The 16,616-nt window shown below is 35.6% G+C and overlaps 1 protein-coding gene across 3 annotated transcripts in view; it reads left to right on the top strand.

Moving 5' to 3' along the window:
* The first annotated feature begins 3,169 nt into the window (after window positions 1-3,169).
* LOC149777150 (uncharacterized) overlaps window positions 3,170-16,616 on the top strand; it is a 228,279-nt gene continuing 214,832 nt past the window's right edge. For 2 of the 3 annotated variants that reach the window (XM_089941843.1, XM_089941846.1), the window contains exon 1: window positions 3,170-3,366. The gene's annotated coding sequence lies outside the window, so the exon portion shown is untranslated. The remainder of the gene's footprint in view (window positions 3,367-16,616) is intronic. The other variant, XM_089941842.1, reaches the window with a different exon arrangement.

Raw genomic sequence — 16,616 nt, 5'->3', positions numbered from 1 at the left:
AATACTGGAATGCATTCGGAACACCACTGGAATTCATTCGGAACACTATATGTTGTTCTTGTGGCAGAACAAGGGCTATTTTGGATGTAATGCACACTAATCTAATCTCTTTTTCAAAGTTTCACTTTTAATTCTAGAGAAATAAATTATTTGCTTCATTTCATAAACTTGGTTTTAGCTCTTTCTGTTACTTAGTGTAAGACCATAGAGTCTCAACAAACCATCCCGAAGTTCACACGTCCATTTATTCATGTCCGAAGGTTATCTATGAGATTATGGGATACAGTACAAACGTAAACCTTTGCCTATGTGACAATTTTTTAAAAATTAAAAAGTATTGTGTGCTAAACACATTGATGCAATTCAGAATAGCTGCCGTCCAAGTCGTGTTTGAGAAATTATACTTGCCTTGAACCCATCGTGTCTACAGTTATGAGTTGCCACCTCTGCTTCCTAGCCAGCTATTGCTATTTCGGTATCAAGATACAGTGAAGTAACTTGGATATGTACATATCACTTCCAAGAACAGCACAAGCTCGGAACACCATATTAAAAAATATATCAATGTCTTTAATTATTAGTCGACAATATCTAACAAGGTCACATGATAGCTTTGGTTAAGAAATTCAAAGGAATCCAATTTACTAAATATTACCTGCTAGTTTATAATCGCTCAGCATCTCATGGACAAAAACAGAATATTGTCAGCGCTCGCCATTATGTCCTATAACAGCCAAGTTTACGTTCGTCTCAATTCAATCCAGAATCTTCCTCTACCCGTAAATAACGTCAAGTACTGTTAATTTGTGTGTGTGTGTGTGTGTGTGTGTGTGTGTGTGTGTGTGTGTTTAGTTGCCCAGAATGTATAAGAAGGGGATATATTGTGTTGTAGTTGTGTGGATTGGAACATTCCATCCCGTCTGATTCCATTTCACACGTCGCCTTCGAATGAAAGTGAAATGGAATCAAACAGTTTGAAAATTCCCATCCACCAATAATAATATCGTTGCAAGTTTCCAACATAACTCTTATTTAGGAATCCATTCATTAATAATCAAAGTATCAACCATAGTTTTACAACTAAAAATGCGAGAAGTCATGAAGTCATAGAAATGTGTTTCCAGCTTGTATCTTCCGAAGATAAAAAGTCAGTTTTTATATTTGAAGATAAATCTATTGTAAATTTGTTTCTGATTTATTTCGTATTTTACCAGTCAATTTTATTCGCTTGATACTTTTGATTTTTCCACCGCTTGACTATTGGGCTTTCTTCGTGGCTTTAAAAACTGATATAGAGTATCTGTCTTAAAAACAGATGATCTGTCATTTTGAACCACTTTACTTTTCAGTTTATAATGTTGTTCAACTAGTATGTCTGAAATCAAAACTAGATGATCTGTAATTTTTAAACAACTGGACTTTCAGTTTATAATGTTGTTCAACTAGTATGTCTGAAATCAAAACTAGATGATCTGTCATTTTAAACCACTTTACTTTTCATTTTATACTGTTGTTCAACTAGTATGTCTGAAATAAAAACTAGATGATCTGTCATTTTAAACCACTTTACTTTTCAGTTTATAATGTTGTTCAACTAGTATGTCTGAAATCAAAACTAGATGATCTGTCATTTTTTAACAACTGGACTTTTTAGTTTATAATGTTTTTCAACTCGTATATCTGAAATAAGGCGGCATGAAATTTAGCCTTCTTAGAATTATAACGAATACGTAAGCAACATAGCAAGTGGTTTATCCTGGTCCATAACTGTATCAAATATACATGTATTAAAACAATATGACTTTTTGTGTTGAATGCTCATCAAACGTTTGCACTTTCTGCATTTTATTATTAGTATCTCTTTTCCTTTTGAAAAGAACCCACTTATTTTCAATCTTGTCCAGAACTAATGACCCATTTCAGCTAAATGTGACTATACGCTCAGAAAAATAATTGCCACCCGTCACCGTGAATATAAATTGTAACATATTTGGATCTAAGGTTGTTGTTGTTGTTGTTGAGTTTAAGTATAGTGGCGTGCTCACAATTGTGCATGTGCCACTTTTTCTGACTGCACCGCAACCTGCTAGTTGTTCCTGGGGAAGGAAATGGTGCCACCTCCCCCAGTCTTTTATGGGTTCAAGGAACCCTGATAGTTTGGCCTCAATCTGTGGGTCCATAAAGGTCCCTTATAGTTGAATGGATAGCTGTCATTAGTGGGAAGGAGAGCTCGGGAACGGTCTTGGTTACTTCACATTGCTGGTTTCTTGTTGCATTTGCCTGGTGTTTTTTTTCTAATTTTTTTCTATTTTTGTTATTTTTTCAAATTGTTCTAAAAAGGGGGGTGTTCTATGTTGTTTATAGAGGTTGTTAGTAGAAATCATGTATGAAGAGAGATTTTCAAGGTTATTATGGTATTACTAGTCGAGGTGTTTAGTGTGTGCTTCCTACGTTATGTTATTTATAAGGTTTTAGATAATTGGATCTAAGGTTATTTCGTAAGCAGAGCACTCAAATGTGTGACGTAAAAATGTGATGTAATTCTCAATATTTTATCTAATAACCAGGAATACAAATAATTCCAGGTCGCCAAAACATTTGAACTTACATATAATGGAATTTAAATATTTAGATGTGAAAATAGACTTCCAATTATCAATTTAAATTTTAGATTTATTTCATTTAATGTCTATTAATGACCAATGAGGTGCGATATATTGAGTAAACGTTTCAGGTCAACATCATTGACTTGTATATTAAAGAGTGCAAAAATATTTCTTTTTCTTTTTATCGTAATCATAACTATGTGTGTGTACTCAATGCTTAATGAAGACAAGTAATGGAAGTCATTTATTCCGATGTAAATCTAAATCAGCTTCTCTCCGTGGTGTCAAATCCATGATCGTTAAAACACGAATGCACCTTAACGCATTTATCATATATTCCCATTTCTCCAAAGCCTAAGCCACACAAGATTGCTTATTCTTACTTGCTAGCAATGAAATCAAGATTGGAAGAACAGTAGCACAAAATAAAGTGCGTCTTTTTTATTTTATAACTGTACAACGCCCTTCACCAGATAGCAGGAAGAATCGTTATCTATTTTGATTGCCTTCCTTGGGGCACATTCTACCAGCGAATCTTGATAATGACGATAAAATAGCGCCGATGTGACTTGATAACCTAATTTACTGAGCTGCAGATGAGAAGCTGTGGAGATTGTCCTACGGAGATGTACTTACTAATATATAAGGAAAGTCGATTTTATAATTAAAGAGCTTGAATCTCACAGAATAGAGCAATAGTTGGAAGAAAAGACGGTCTTGACCAAGTTTACACCAATTTATGATCAAAGCGCCGTAGAAGGTAAGTTCATCTTAGTAATCATTATACACATCTCTCTCTCTCTCTCTCTCTCTCTCTCTCTCTCTCTGTATGGTTGTTTTGGTTGTGTTATCTTTATTTCCTTGATGCGTAGCTTCTCTTAAGTATATCATCGGGACGTTGGGGTTTCTATTTCTGCTGAATAACGGGATATTTTAGCACATACGTATTCTTCGACACTTTTCTCAAAGCATTATTTTAATAAATTAAACTGCTCAGTTTAAATACTGGCATGAATCATTTAAATTTTCCAAATATGATGAAGAAGTTTTGCAATTTTTTATATTACCATTTCTCATCATTGGTTACTGTGAACTATTTAACTTGGTATCCTGATAATGGTTTGTATTTATATAAATATTGTCAAATATCACCAGTAGCATTTATTAATTGAAGCTCGTGATGCCCAATAAATACTTCTTTCAACATGATTTTTTTTAAACTGTGGAGAAAAGGTAAATAGAGCCAATTTTCTTGTCTTTCTTTACATTGTTGCTTGGCAAAGAAAGATGAATACAGTAGATTGTCTCTGCCAATGATTCAAACCGCTCAGGTGGCCTAAGTGGTTAGAGGTCCACTTCGGATGCTGGATGTTGCGGGTTTGTACTCCGACCAAGTCATATCATGGACTTATAAAAAAGGTTCACGATTTGGTGTCAGGATAATATAACTTGATGGGACATGATGATACGTGTCTGTTCATGACGCCCCAGTGCAATACATCACTATAAACTGCCTCAATGCAGACATTGTATATATATATATATATATATATATATATATATATATATATATATATATATATATATATATATATATATATATATATATGACTCAAGTTGTTAAAGCTGCGTTCAAAATCAAGACACACACACACATACGATCCGTGTTGTGAAGAGTAATTTATTTAGATAATTGATCATGCGATCAAATATGCAAGATATGTTAAGGCATACTGTTATATCCTATATAGTGTCAGTTTTTATCACCGGTGATGCATTAAAGATTTCTTTACTACATATTGTAACCTACATGAGTCAGAATATAGTAAAAGAAAATCATATCTCATGTACATGTTCAACATAGGGACTTTGGTCTGTGTCCATACATATCTTGCTTACAAAAAAATGATTTTTAGAGAAACAAAATGAAACGTTAAAGCTTATGACGTGGCCCTGAGATCGTCGTGCATATTATTTTTTTCAAAGCATGGTAGGTTGGTAACAATTTCTTTATAAAATGCTTATCAAAATTAGGTCATGGGCATCTTTCATTGCAACGTTATAAACCAGTCTTACTCGTAATGCAGGAAAATATAAGATAAGTGAAAACATCAACATCTGTGACAATATCCAAAGATTATAGTCCTCCATAAGCATCTTAGTTTTAATTCAGCCAATAGGCAAGCACAATGTAGTCAATAGGCAAACACACAATCCAGCCAATAGGCAAGCACAATCCAGTCGATAGGCAAATACACAATCCAGCCAATAGTCAAGCACAATCTAGTCAATAGGCAAACACGATCCAGCCGATAGGCAAGCACAATCCAGCCAATAGGCAAAAACGATCCAGCCAATAGGCATGCACAATCTAGCCAATAGGCAAGCACAATCCAGTCAATAGGCAAACACACAATGCAGCCAATAGGCAAGCACGGTCCAGCCGATAGGCAAGCACAATCCAGTCAATAGGCAAACACAATCCAGCCGATAGGTAAGCACAATCCAGCCAATAGGCCAACACGGTCCAGCCGATAGGCAAACTCAATCCAGCCAATAAGCAAACACGATCCAGCCAATAGGCAAGCACAATCCAGCCAATAGGCAAACACGTTCCAGCCAATACACAAGCACAATCTAGCCAATAGGCAAGCACAATCCAGTCAATAGGCAAATACACAATTCAGCCAATAGGCAAGCACAATCCAGCCAATAGGCCAACACGGTCCAGCCGATAGGCAAACCCAATCCAGCCAATAAGCAAACACAATCCAGCCAATAGGCAAGTACAACCCAGCCAATAGGCAAACACGTTCCAGCCAATACACAAGTACAATCTAGCCAATAGGCAAGCACAATCCAGTCAATAGGCAAATACACAATTCAGCCAATAGGCAAGCACAATCCAGTCAATAGGCAAATACACGATCCAGCCAATAGGCAAGCACAATCCAGCCAATAGGCAAACACAGTCCAGCCGATAAGCAAGCACAATCCAGCCAATAGACAAACACATTCCAGCCAATATACAAGTACAATCTAGCCAATAGGCAAGCACGATTCAGTCAATAGGCAAATACACGATCCAGCCAATAGGCAAGCACACTCCAGCCAATAGGCAAACACGGTCCAGCCGATAGGCAAGCACAATCCAGCCAATAGGCAAACACGATCCAGCCAATAGGCAAGCACAATCCAGCCAATAGGCAAACACGATCCAGCCAATAGGCAAACACAGTTCAGCCGATAAGCAAGCACAATCCAGCCAAAAGACAAACACATTCCACCCAATATACAAGTACAATCTAGCCAATAGGCAAGCACGATTCAGTCAATAGGCAAATACACGATCCAGCCAATAGGCAAGCACACTCCAGCCAATAGGCAAACACGGTCCAGCCGATAGGCAAGCACAATCCAGCCAATAGGCAAACACGATCCAGCCAATAGGCAAGCACAATCCAGCCAATAGGCAAACACGATCCAGCCAATAGATAAGCACAATCCAGCCAATAGGCAAGCACAATCCAGCCAATAGGCTAGTACAATCCAGTCAATAGGCAAGCACAATCCAGCCAATAGGCTAGTATAATCCAGACAATAGGCAAACACGATCCAGTCAATAGACAAGCACAATCCAGCCAATAGGCAAGCACGATCCAAACAATGGGCAAATACGATCCTGCCAATAGGTGTGCAGAAATGTCTTCTTTATCTTCGCAGTGCTTACAGTGTGATACATAGTGCTGTCGGAAATTGACATGATGATGTTGCTGCGAAGTCTAATTTGTTGTGTTAATGATATAGCATTACCAACAAGCCTGGGACTTCTGTAAATCAAAGTGTTTATTTCAACATTAAGCAGTCATTGAAGAAAATGTAGACAATTTGTATAAATTCGTCGATAACAGTCGAGGCTTTTTACTAGTCCAGCTATTGTATAACGAATACGTGTTGTTTCCAGTTTCTGTGTAAGACTGAACTGATAAAAAAACGACGTTATCAATAATAAGACAGACGACGGTTCGGTGACAACCTCCTTTTGCCTTTCCATTTCACGGCATTGATCATGTAATGTTCACATCCCTGATCCAACGGCATTGATCATGTAATGTTCACATCCCTGATCCAATCAATATTTCTAAACAGCTTGCATTAGATGCAGGGAAGGTGAGGCTATTCTGTGAAAAATATTAATTATTTTTATCTTTGCGTTTTCATAACCTATCCTCCATTATTATCTGACTTCATGTGTTCTGCTAAATGAACTGTCATCTTGAGGCCTATATCGATTTAGATCTTTCTGGGATTCACCTGTCTTAAATGTCAAGATAAATATGTAACTGAAACATTATTTAGATGTATTAAAATCAATATCGGGAAACTTTTTTTAGGGAACAGTACTGACTGCTACAGGAATTTTTGAAAATCTTATTAATTTTCAGTATTCGGTAAAAGTTACAAATTATATAGGAGAGAGTTTCTTTGGGAATTGTATATCTTTCTTTGATTTCCAGAAGATGTTAATTCATTTTGAAAAATTTGCTTTCAGGTCTGCAACTTCAAAATAGAGATGAGGAGTGCCAAAGCTCCTTTAATGTTGTATAATCAATAATATAGAACAACTTGACTGACCTATGATTTCTTCATGCACATATTCAGATCATAAAATCTTATTGATGAAAAATGTTGAAAGCAAACGTTTTAGAACCAAAACCGGCCATGTCAACGCATATCTAAATTACGCTGCCACTGGCATTCCAGTTGTCTAAATCTAGAAATAGTCACGGATAATAGGTCCAGATGATTTTTTGCATGTACTAAAATAATGGGAGTGCCAATACAATTAGTTAACCAGTTGCAAACGCGTGATGTGTGTGTGATTTGGATTTTTAACGTAGCTTAAACAATGTTTCAGTCATATCGCTACGATGTCTGCAGTGTGACAACAGTTCAGTGTGATGTCTAGCACAAGTAACATGAAGTCCCATCCAGCCACATTATCTTGCCACCAGGCCCACCAGTCCTAACACTAACCTCTTAATGCTGAGCGCCTAGCGAATCAGCTGTTAATGCCATTTTTGTAAGTTTTTGGTAAGACTCGGCCGGAGATCGAACCCAGGACCTCCCGCATCCGAACGGTCTCAAATGCATGATAAAAAAATAAAAGGATTATAAATTGTATGCCATCATGAGTCAAAATATTCAGCAAACAAGAAAAACATAATTAATATATATATATATATATATATATATATATATATATATATATATATATATAGAGAGAGAGAGAGAGAGAGAGAGAGAGAGAGAGAGAGAGAGAGAGAGAGAAATATACACCAAACAGAACGGAAAGTGCTATCTCTGGAATCCTATAGAAGAATGCTTGATAATAGTAGGCAGAATTAATATTTTAATACAAATAATAGTATCCTACAGGTTAGAATTTTTTTAATTCGTACTATACGGATATTCGAACCCAGGTTAGCGGGTAAACGGCACCCATCACCTTGCCTGCACAAAGAAGCCCATATTCCCTCACGACTAAGCACATCATCACCAATAAATGATGTTACTCAGTCGGTGTTATATGTGTAGCAGACACACTCGCATGACGACCTAGTAACTAATTCTCATGTATCTACACAGTCATTCAGGATTCCTATGAAAAAATCAAGGTATATAAAATTAATCATAGAGAATTATAAATATACACCAGACAGAACGGAAAGTGATATCCCTGGATTCCTACTGAAGAATGCTTGCTAATAGTAGGCAGAATTATTATTTTCATACAAATAATAATATCATATAGGTTAGAGAATTTTTAATTCGTACTTTACGTATTCTACGTACCCTTCGCCTTGCCTGCACACACGAGCCAATATTCCCTCACGACTAAGCACACATCACCAATAAATGATGTTACTCAGTCGGTGCTATATGCACTCGTGTGTGGCATATTTATATATAGTGAGTTCTTTCAGCAGTGGATAAATTTGAGCGATTTAGTGGGGTCTGTTACCGCTATAATAAAGCCCGTTAAAATTTGAAAATTTGTTTCCAGCGAAACTAAATGTGGAAAAAATGTTTTCATCTAGCAAAACTTTGAATTAAATACGCAGTGGAACAATTGTCTCTCTCCGCTCTCCGTATATATGGTATGCATTTGGCTGGTTGTCCGTATGTATGGTATGCATTTGGCTGGTTGTCCGTATGTATAGTATGCATTTGACTGGTTGCATGTCATATTTTCATTTTGGTACGAAAATAATATTTACAACTCATCATTTTGCAATAACAAACTACACACATTATTTGTATACCAAGTCAGACATGTATCCCCGTCAATGTTTGAAATTAAGGATGTAAGAAAAATGTTACGCGCTGATTACTCGTTGACTATTGCGTCACACGTCTGGTGGTTGCTCGAGTGCAGATAGCAATCAACCGCCAACTTTGAACAAAGTACACTCAGTACTATGTACCCATCATGCAACGCTCCGATCGGAAACTACCAAACAAAGCACTCAGAAAAGGGGAAAAATGTCCATACTAGTTATCTTGGTACCTGTGCAAATGACGTCACTAACTGATAGAGATTTTGATAGTTACCTGCCGACATACACCTGATACCGGTCAAGTATTGATGAAAGGCTCATAAAATATGCAACAAAGTTCGACTTTTATCATTTTATTTTCTCCAAGATGTCTTCTTGCGAAATAATTTGACTTGATTATATCAGAGAATTAGTTCTCTGTTCAGGGGTAGAAAGACTTTCCATAAGGATCCTTATATATATTACTTCTTAAATATTACAAGAAAAATTAAGGTTTGTCTGTTATGTAACTCCCCAGGCTGCTGTCTCTGTTCATGCTATTCGTTATTGTTGTAGTTGTTGTAGTAGGGTTTAACGCCATTTTGCAGCACAAGATAGGCTATACATGGCGGCCAGTATTAATGGTGGAGGAAGAACCAGGGAAAACCCCGGAAAGAACCACCGAACCACGAGAAGCTACCGGCAAGCTTTCTCACATATCCACATTGGCCGAGCCCGAGACTCGAACTCACACAGACAGAGGTGAGATGGCAGTGATCCGTGACGGACAGCGCTATTCGTAAGTATCTATAGTCACGTCTAATTTATTTTAGACTTCTCAATTTTTTTAATGCAGATTCTATTGAAATATTCATGACATGAGCAAACCCAGGATATGGCAAATTTTGTGCCATCAACGATGCCACTAAATCAGACAATTACACGTTTGAACAAAACTGTGGATATTAAAACTTCCGTGAAATGTTATGCTGTCACGAAAAAAATGATAAAGATATTATCTCTCCATTTTGACGATACTATATTGTTGCAGTTATCTTTCAAAGTCTGTATATTTACTAAAGCGATATATTAGTCACTTTCTCCGTCTGTTACAGTTAGATATGAAACAGCTTAGCATCTTTAGATATGCCAGTGGGGTTTATTATGATGAGAATTTTAGAAGAAAATATTTGCTTGTGGCTAGTGAAGGGATGATAAAAATTCAAACACCGGAAGCTATTAAATAATAAACAAGAAAAGGGTCATTCTGTAATGGAACATTGCCAGCTCTTTTTGATAGACAAGTGTATAACTGCACCCCTTTCCTCCATGGATTCAAAGTTAAGAGAACTATAATTACTGGTTTCCACTATACCCCTAAAAAGCATTTTCAATAAATTAAAATTAAAGGCTCATTGGGGACTTCTGATTCAGTTCACACAGTGTAAGCTTCAAATTTTGTCCTTACATCATATGGTTTCATATTTTCACATCGGTTTCATATAGGCTTTTAAGTTTTCCTGGATAAATAGACACTTAGTGCGATGCTGGAAAGATAATGCAAAATCCACTGACATTATGTTGAAGAGCACCAACGCGCCTTAAACAAATCTCAGGCATTTAGGTTTGCGTTCTGAACGTTCGATGTTTTGCCTTTCCTTTTCCTCCATGGCTTCATAATTTAATTTGCATTATGGAATATCATAAGGAAGTTTTATCGTGAAGTAGTCTTCAATTGCTTCAAAACATCGGTAAATGAATCTTGCATAATGTGTATGTTTTAAACCAAAAGCTCAATTATAGATGATAAATAAATAAGTTAAAGTGTTATTTGTAAATTATTAAAGCCAAGCGAATATTGTAAATCTATTATAATTGTCTGTCTATTTAACATAAAACCAATAACGATTCGAATTGAAAATGTTGCAGTATTAGATTTTAGGATATGATTTTTTGTTTTACAATCTTCAAAATGAGTGTTCAAAGACATATCCCCTTTTGTACATGGAAGACAAATGGCTGTCGCTGACAGTGCTATATTGCAAAATAATTTGTGATTTTTACGTGATAGGCATAGCCGATGAAAACATTGGCATCGTTTCAGTGCCACTATAGTTTGTCAAAGGTCAACAACATCTATGGTTCCTGAATGAGCCTTAATAAAAACAAGTGTTTGTTGAAAAATATTTAAGAGTTTAATGTTGTTCTTTCTGAGTTTATCGTGGTATAAACTGTCGGTTGCCGAATCATACAGCTAATAACGCCAGACTCAGAAAAAAACCCAACAACATTAAACTCTTATAATTGTAATTCTTTATGATTGTATTTATTTATTTGTTTATTTTGTTTTTAAAGGTAAGTTTTAGAACTTTATTTAAGCGAATGAATTCTTGTTGAGCGCGTCTGCTAAGTGGCTATTTATTGAACAGGATAACCTCCATCTGTAACGTAATAGCTACGTCAGCATAAAAAAAGTATTTCTACCAATGGTACAGGATCTAAAGTTTTGAACATTCGACAGCATGGTTTTAATCTTGTATCCAAATTGGCATATGTGACCTGAGTAGGAGTTCAATATTCACCGAAAAGGTCGTCTTGTTTTGTTTGACATACGACTGATTCTCGGACTTGATGACCCCATGAGTACATTGTGACCTGGCCGAATCGTTATTGTCCTGTCATGTGAGTAACCAATATTCGTTTATTTACATCTATTTTCGTGTTCATTAACAATTTATTTTACCTACAGGGGCTACTTGCAAATGAAATTAAGACTATCGATAAATGGTTATAGTGATAGAGGTGCAATAGTCAAATGATGCGAGACTTTGACCCTGACAGTTACTATGAGGGAGAAGCGGGATTTTTCCCCCACTTACACATCGTAAATATCAGGATTGAAGGACTGTGACTCCATTTGTTATAATGTTAGTCTTTTAACCCCCTCCTCCCAATCCCTTTATCCATTTACATATAGTTTTAAATTCATTTGTAACGAAACACATTGAAAGTGCTGTACAACATAGCCCCAGTGATGTTCTTCTTGACCTACTTTTAGTTTCCCAGAATTTTTTCTCAAATCTAATCAAAGAAAGAATTAATTATTTACAGAAAAAAATTACAAAGATTTCTTATTTGATTCTGTCAAATTGGTTTATTACATTTTCAAAATAAAATATAAACCCACCATTTTTATTTCGTTTTAAAAGCATGTATTATGTATACCTTCCGATTCGGTGTTTACATTAGTTACTTTGTACATGATTCTATGTATAGATTTTAGTATAAATTAGTTCTCGGTACCGTTTATACAGAAACAAACGCAGCTGGGTCTGATCACATGGTGATGTTCTTACCAATAGAAATCTCCCCATCATTTATGAACTGATGCAACTGCATTTATATATAGGCTTTTTTTGTTGTTGTGTTTTTCTCTTTCTCAAAAGAATTTACAAAATTACATTATTAGGAAAATATCTATAGATGTGCCAGAGGTTTTTCAAGTCTGAGTTGAATGGTAGGTACAAATTTACCAATAGGCGACGTGAAATTAAAAGAAATAAACGGAAACTATAATTTTGATAAAGTTTGATTAATTTGTATATTTCTAAACACTGACAGAATTATAGATTCCATTTCAAACATGAATGTGTCTACGACATGATCATAATTGATCAAAGCAATAAAAGGCCCTGACACCGCTTTCTGTACAACCGAAGGGAATAGGTATAACAGACTTAAATTTAAAATGTGTAGCTAACCAAGTATTCAATTTAAGGCTTTGTAACAGTCCAATTCAACTCAGACCTTGTTATCTGACATATAATTGATTTTATACCCTGATATTTTTAGCATCAAAAAGCTTAGAATAGGTAAACCGCAGTAACTGTCATTTCTGTATGCTAATGAATGTTTTATTTATTCGTTTGTTGGAAACGTTAGTAAGAGATGCAAAACTGGAGATATCATTTTGAAACCAATCCCATAAATGAAAAGACGAATTCATAGATAAAACTAGACTCTCAGAGGGAGGTGTACCTCTTAAAATTTCATCTCAGTTTTGATTATCACAATTTTCAACTATATAGATATAAGAAAGTCAAAATAATCGTCATGCAAATCTTTCAAATTCCGCTGGGAGAATAACAGTAAATATAAATATTGGACTTGCAAGATGGTAGTATCGAAACGATATCGTAGTAATTAAGCTCCTCCGTTTTTGTTCAGTAAAACGTCTCACGTACAGACTATTTGCCCATTTGCGTTTTTAATTCATCGAAACAACAATCCCTTAAAAAAAATTGCTGAATCCCATCTCTGAATGGAAATAGGAAACTACAACTAGCATACCATGTTAGTTTTGCTAAAATAATAATAAATAATGTAATAGTAAGTATTCAGTGTAATAGTATCATGGTCACTGGCCACCATATCTGCTAAACTTGTTTTGAGCCGAAATAAATATGCTTCAAAAGCGAAAGTCCGACTTATTTTAAATATTCTTTTACACTATACTTCGAACTGTGTATGTGTGTAGCTAAAGATGAAGGAAAGGGAAGAATTTACATTACCCATGGATGTGATCGATATAATTGGAGTTTAAGTCGCAGAAGTCCATCAAAAACACATACTTCTTCATCAAGCAAAGAGATATGCAAAGAACACCAACTGAAACGGGAATGACAGTCTTCTTCTCCAAGTATATGCGCAAATGTAACCGTTGTAGAAAGGCTAAAGAAGTATTTTTCAGAACATACTTGTGTGCTGAAATTAGTTGAATTACGGGTATCTCTTGACTCGTGTTTAACAGGTTGATAGAAATCTAATACTTGACACCATAGCTACACCAATGCATCTCATCGTTGCCACTGTTGTGGATTGTAGTGAGCGTCGGAATATGGAGGAAACAAATGCTTTGTTGTTGTTGTTGTAGGGTTTAACGCCATTTTTCAGCACACGGCTATACATGGCGGCCAGTATTAATGGTGGAGGAAGAACCCGGGAAAATCCCGGAAAGAACCATCGACCCACGATAAGCTACTGGCAAGCTTTCTCACATACCCACATTGGCCGAATCCGAGTCTCGAACCCACGCAGACAAAGGTTAGATGGTAGTGATCGGTAACGGAGAGCGCTTTAGACCACTCGGCCACTCGGGGCCCCAAACAACAGCTTTGTATGTTATGCATTTGCTCATGAGATTATCCTTTAAAGGTTATTAAAAAAGAGTGAGTGATCACTGACTGTATAATTCAATAATTTAAGGAGATAATAATTGTTTATGGGCAATGGTAAAATTTAAAAATTATTTATCTGCATTTGCAAGTATGTATTTATATTTCCGCTATTAAATTTAATAAGAAATTGGAATACAATTTGGTTTAGACCATTTACGAGGAAAAAGGTGACGAATACATTGGCTACCGTAAAACATAAAATGTGTTACAGAAAAAGTGGACTAAGCACCGGACTCAGCATCTGAAACTCATATGTATTTTACATTCATTGGGATTCTCGATCTTAATTATATACCGGTGCGTCAATACCAGGTCCTCAATGGAAAACAATATATTCATCTCAGTGATACGATGCTTCCAAGTTTTGTGGCAATAGCACGGTTAAAGAAAGCCAGCAATACCCACTATAGATATAAAATGCCAACATATCTTGAGTGAAAGTATCATACATATTTGGATAAAACGTTGCCTTACACATGCGCAATGCATTGATGATATATTAAATATGTCGTCATAAAGGGAAAAACGAAAAATATACCGTACGTCATTTAAAGATTGAATGATTTTTTTATGAACCGAAAAATGCTGTGCAAAGAGTTTTCTTGGTTCATCCTTCTTCAGTTTTAAAAATACGAAACTGTACGATCTACGAAAGAAATCATACAAAGTTTGCAAATAGCTTTCTCGGTTTATCCTTCGTTGAGTTTTAAAAATACGAAACTGTACGATCTACGAAAGAAATCATACAACGTTTGCAAATAGCTTTCTCGGTTTATCCTTCGTTGAGTTTTAAAAGTACGAAACTGTACGATCTACGAAGCGGATCATAACACGTTTGCACAGAGTTTTCTCGGTTCATCCTTCGTTGAGTTTTAAAAATACGAACAGTCAATCTTTATAATTAAATTCAACAGCATACATAGTTAATTAAGCTCACAATCTGATAACATTCTTTCATTTAATCATATTTTGAATTTCATTCATTAATGCGCAATAATACAGAGCAGTAAATTTCTTATATATATATATATATATATATATATATATATATATATATATATATATATATATATATATATATATATATATATATATATATATATATATTTCAGTCAGGGAAATGTTAGCTGGCTGCTGGAAGATGTTATATGCTGACATGTGTTTATGCTTAAGAAACAACAATCTACCGTTCCGGTGGCCTAAGTTTTTAAAGCGTCCGCCTCGGATGCTGGAGGACGTGGGTTAGAACCCCGGCCGAATCAGACCAAGGACTTAAAAAATCCTGATAGCAGCATCCTCGTTTGGCTCTCCGCATTAGGAAGCTAGTGTAAAAATAGGTCTGCATGTTGTCAAGATAAAGTGACTGGATGGAACATGATGCTACATGTCTGCGGCATGATGACCCAGTGCTAGATATCACTGTAAACTGCCACACTGCAGACATTGTAGCCATACAACTGAAAAATTATTAAAGTTACGTTCAAAGTCCAAATCGCACACACACACACACACACACACAACAATCTTTAAAAGAAAGTGTACATAAACTCGGTCAACAGACTATTTATTATAGTATCTAATACACCTTCTGACATGTTACCGTATACCTACTAATAAAGGATTCGATCCACACACCCTCCCGTAATAACATTATTTTGTTTTCTCTTTTCTTCTCCTTTTATTTTATTTTATTCTACAGAACAAATTTCAAACGTCCATATTGTAACGGTATACAGTTTTCATTTCATACATTAATATATACACACACTGATGAATTTCGCACGATTCCGGCGTTATGTCTTCCATTGAAATATGTGAGTCGACGATGTATTTTTTAACCATCTAACGTGTATTTTACTTGTAACGTTAGCAGAGATTTTATTTATTTGAAAACAGGTCCAGTATTTGGTTCATAATTAAATCTTATGAAAGACGTATGAGTTTGAGTGATGCTATATTCTAAAAATAGACTTCATTATTTGAGTATATGTACAGAAAAATAGTCCAAGGTGGGCGTGGCTTAAAACAACTGGGTTCATATAGGAATGAACCAAAAAATTTAAAAGCGCCTGCCCAATCAGAGTGCTGTAAATCATAATGACGAAAGAAAAATTTAATTATTTCCAATTAGAATACCAGTTATGTTTTTCGAAACACAGAACACTATTTCTCCTTTCTACCTATTGAAATCTGTTTGTTAAGATGACCTACTGGATTGTCCTGGCAAATAAGTATGTATTGTTCGTATTCCAGGAAAGTTCAGCAACAGCAACTTTTGTAGAAAGCATAAAACGATATCTTTATTTTTCTGCCCAAGTTAATGCAGAATCACAAGCTTCATTTTCTCATTGTTCCGAAAAACCTGAACAAAAGATATACATCACGTTGCAAACTGCCTGTGCAATACGATAAAGTCTGTAAACGGATCCGTCATAGGATTGCATGAATTGTTA

The sequence above is a fragment of the Sinohyriopsis cumingii genome, chromosome 18 (genome assembly GCF_028554795.1).
Source record: "Sinohyriopsis cumingii isolate HCF-2022 chromosome 18, ASM2855479v2, whole genome shotgun sequence".
In the NCBI taxonomy this organism is placed as follows: domain Eukaryota; kingdom Metazoa; phylum Mollusca; class Bivalvia; order Unionida; family Unionidae; genus Sinohyriopsis; species Sinohyriopsis cumingii.
The sequence above is the reverse complement of the archived record's forward strand: the minus strand, read 5'-3'. Positions and strand labels throughout refer to the sequence as shown.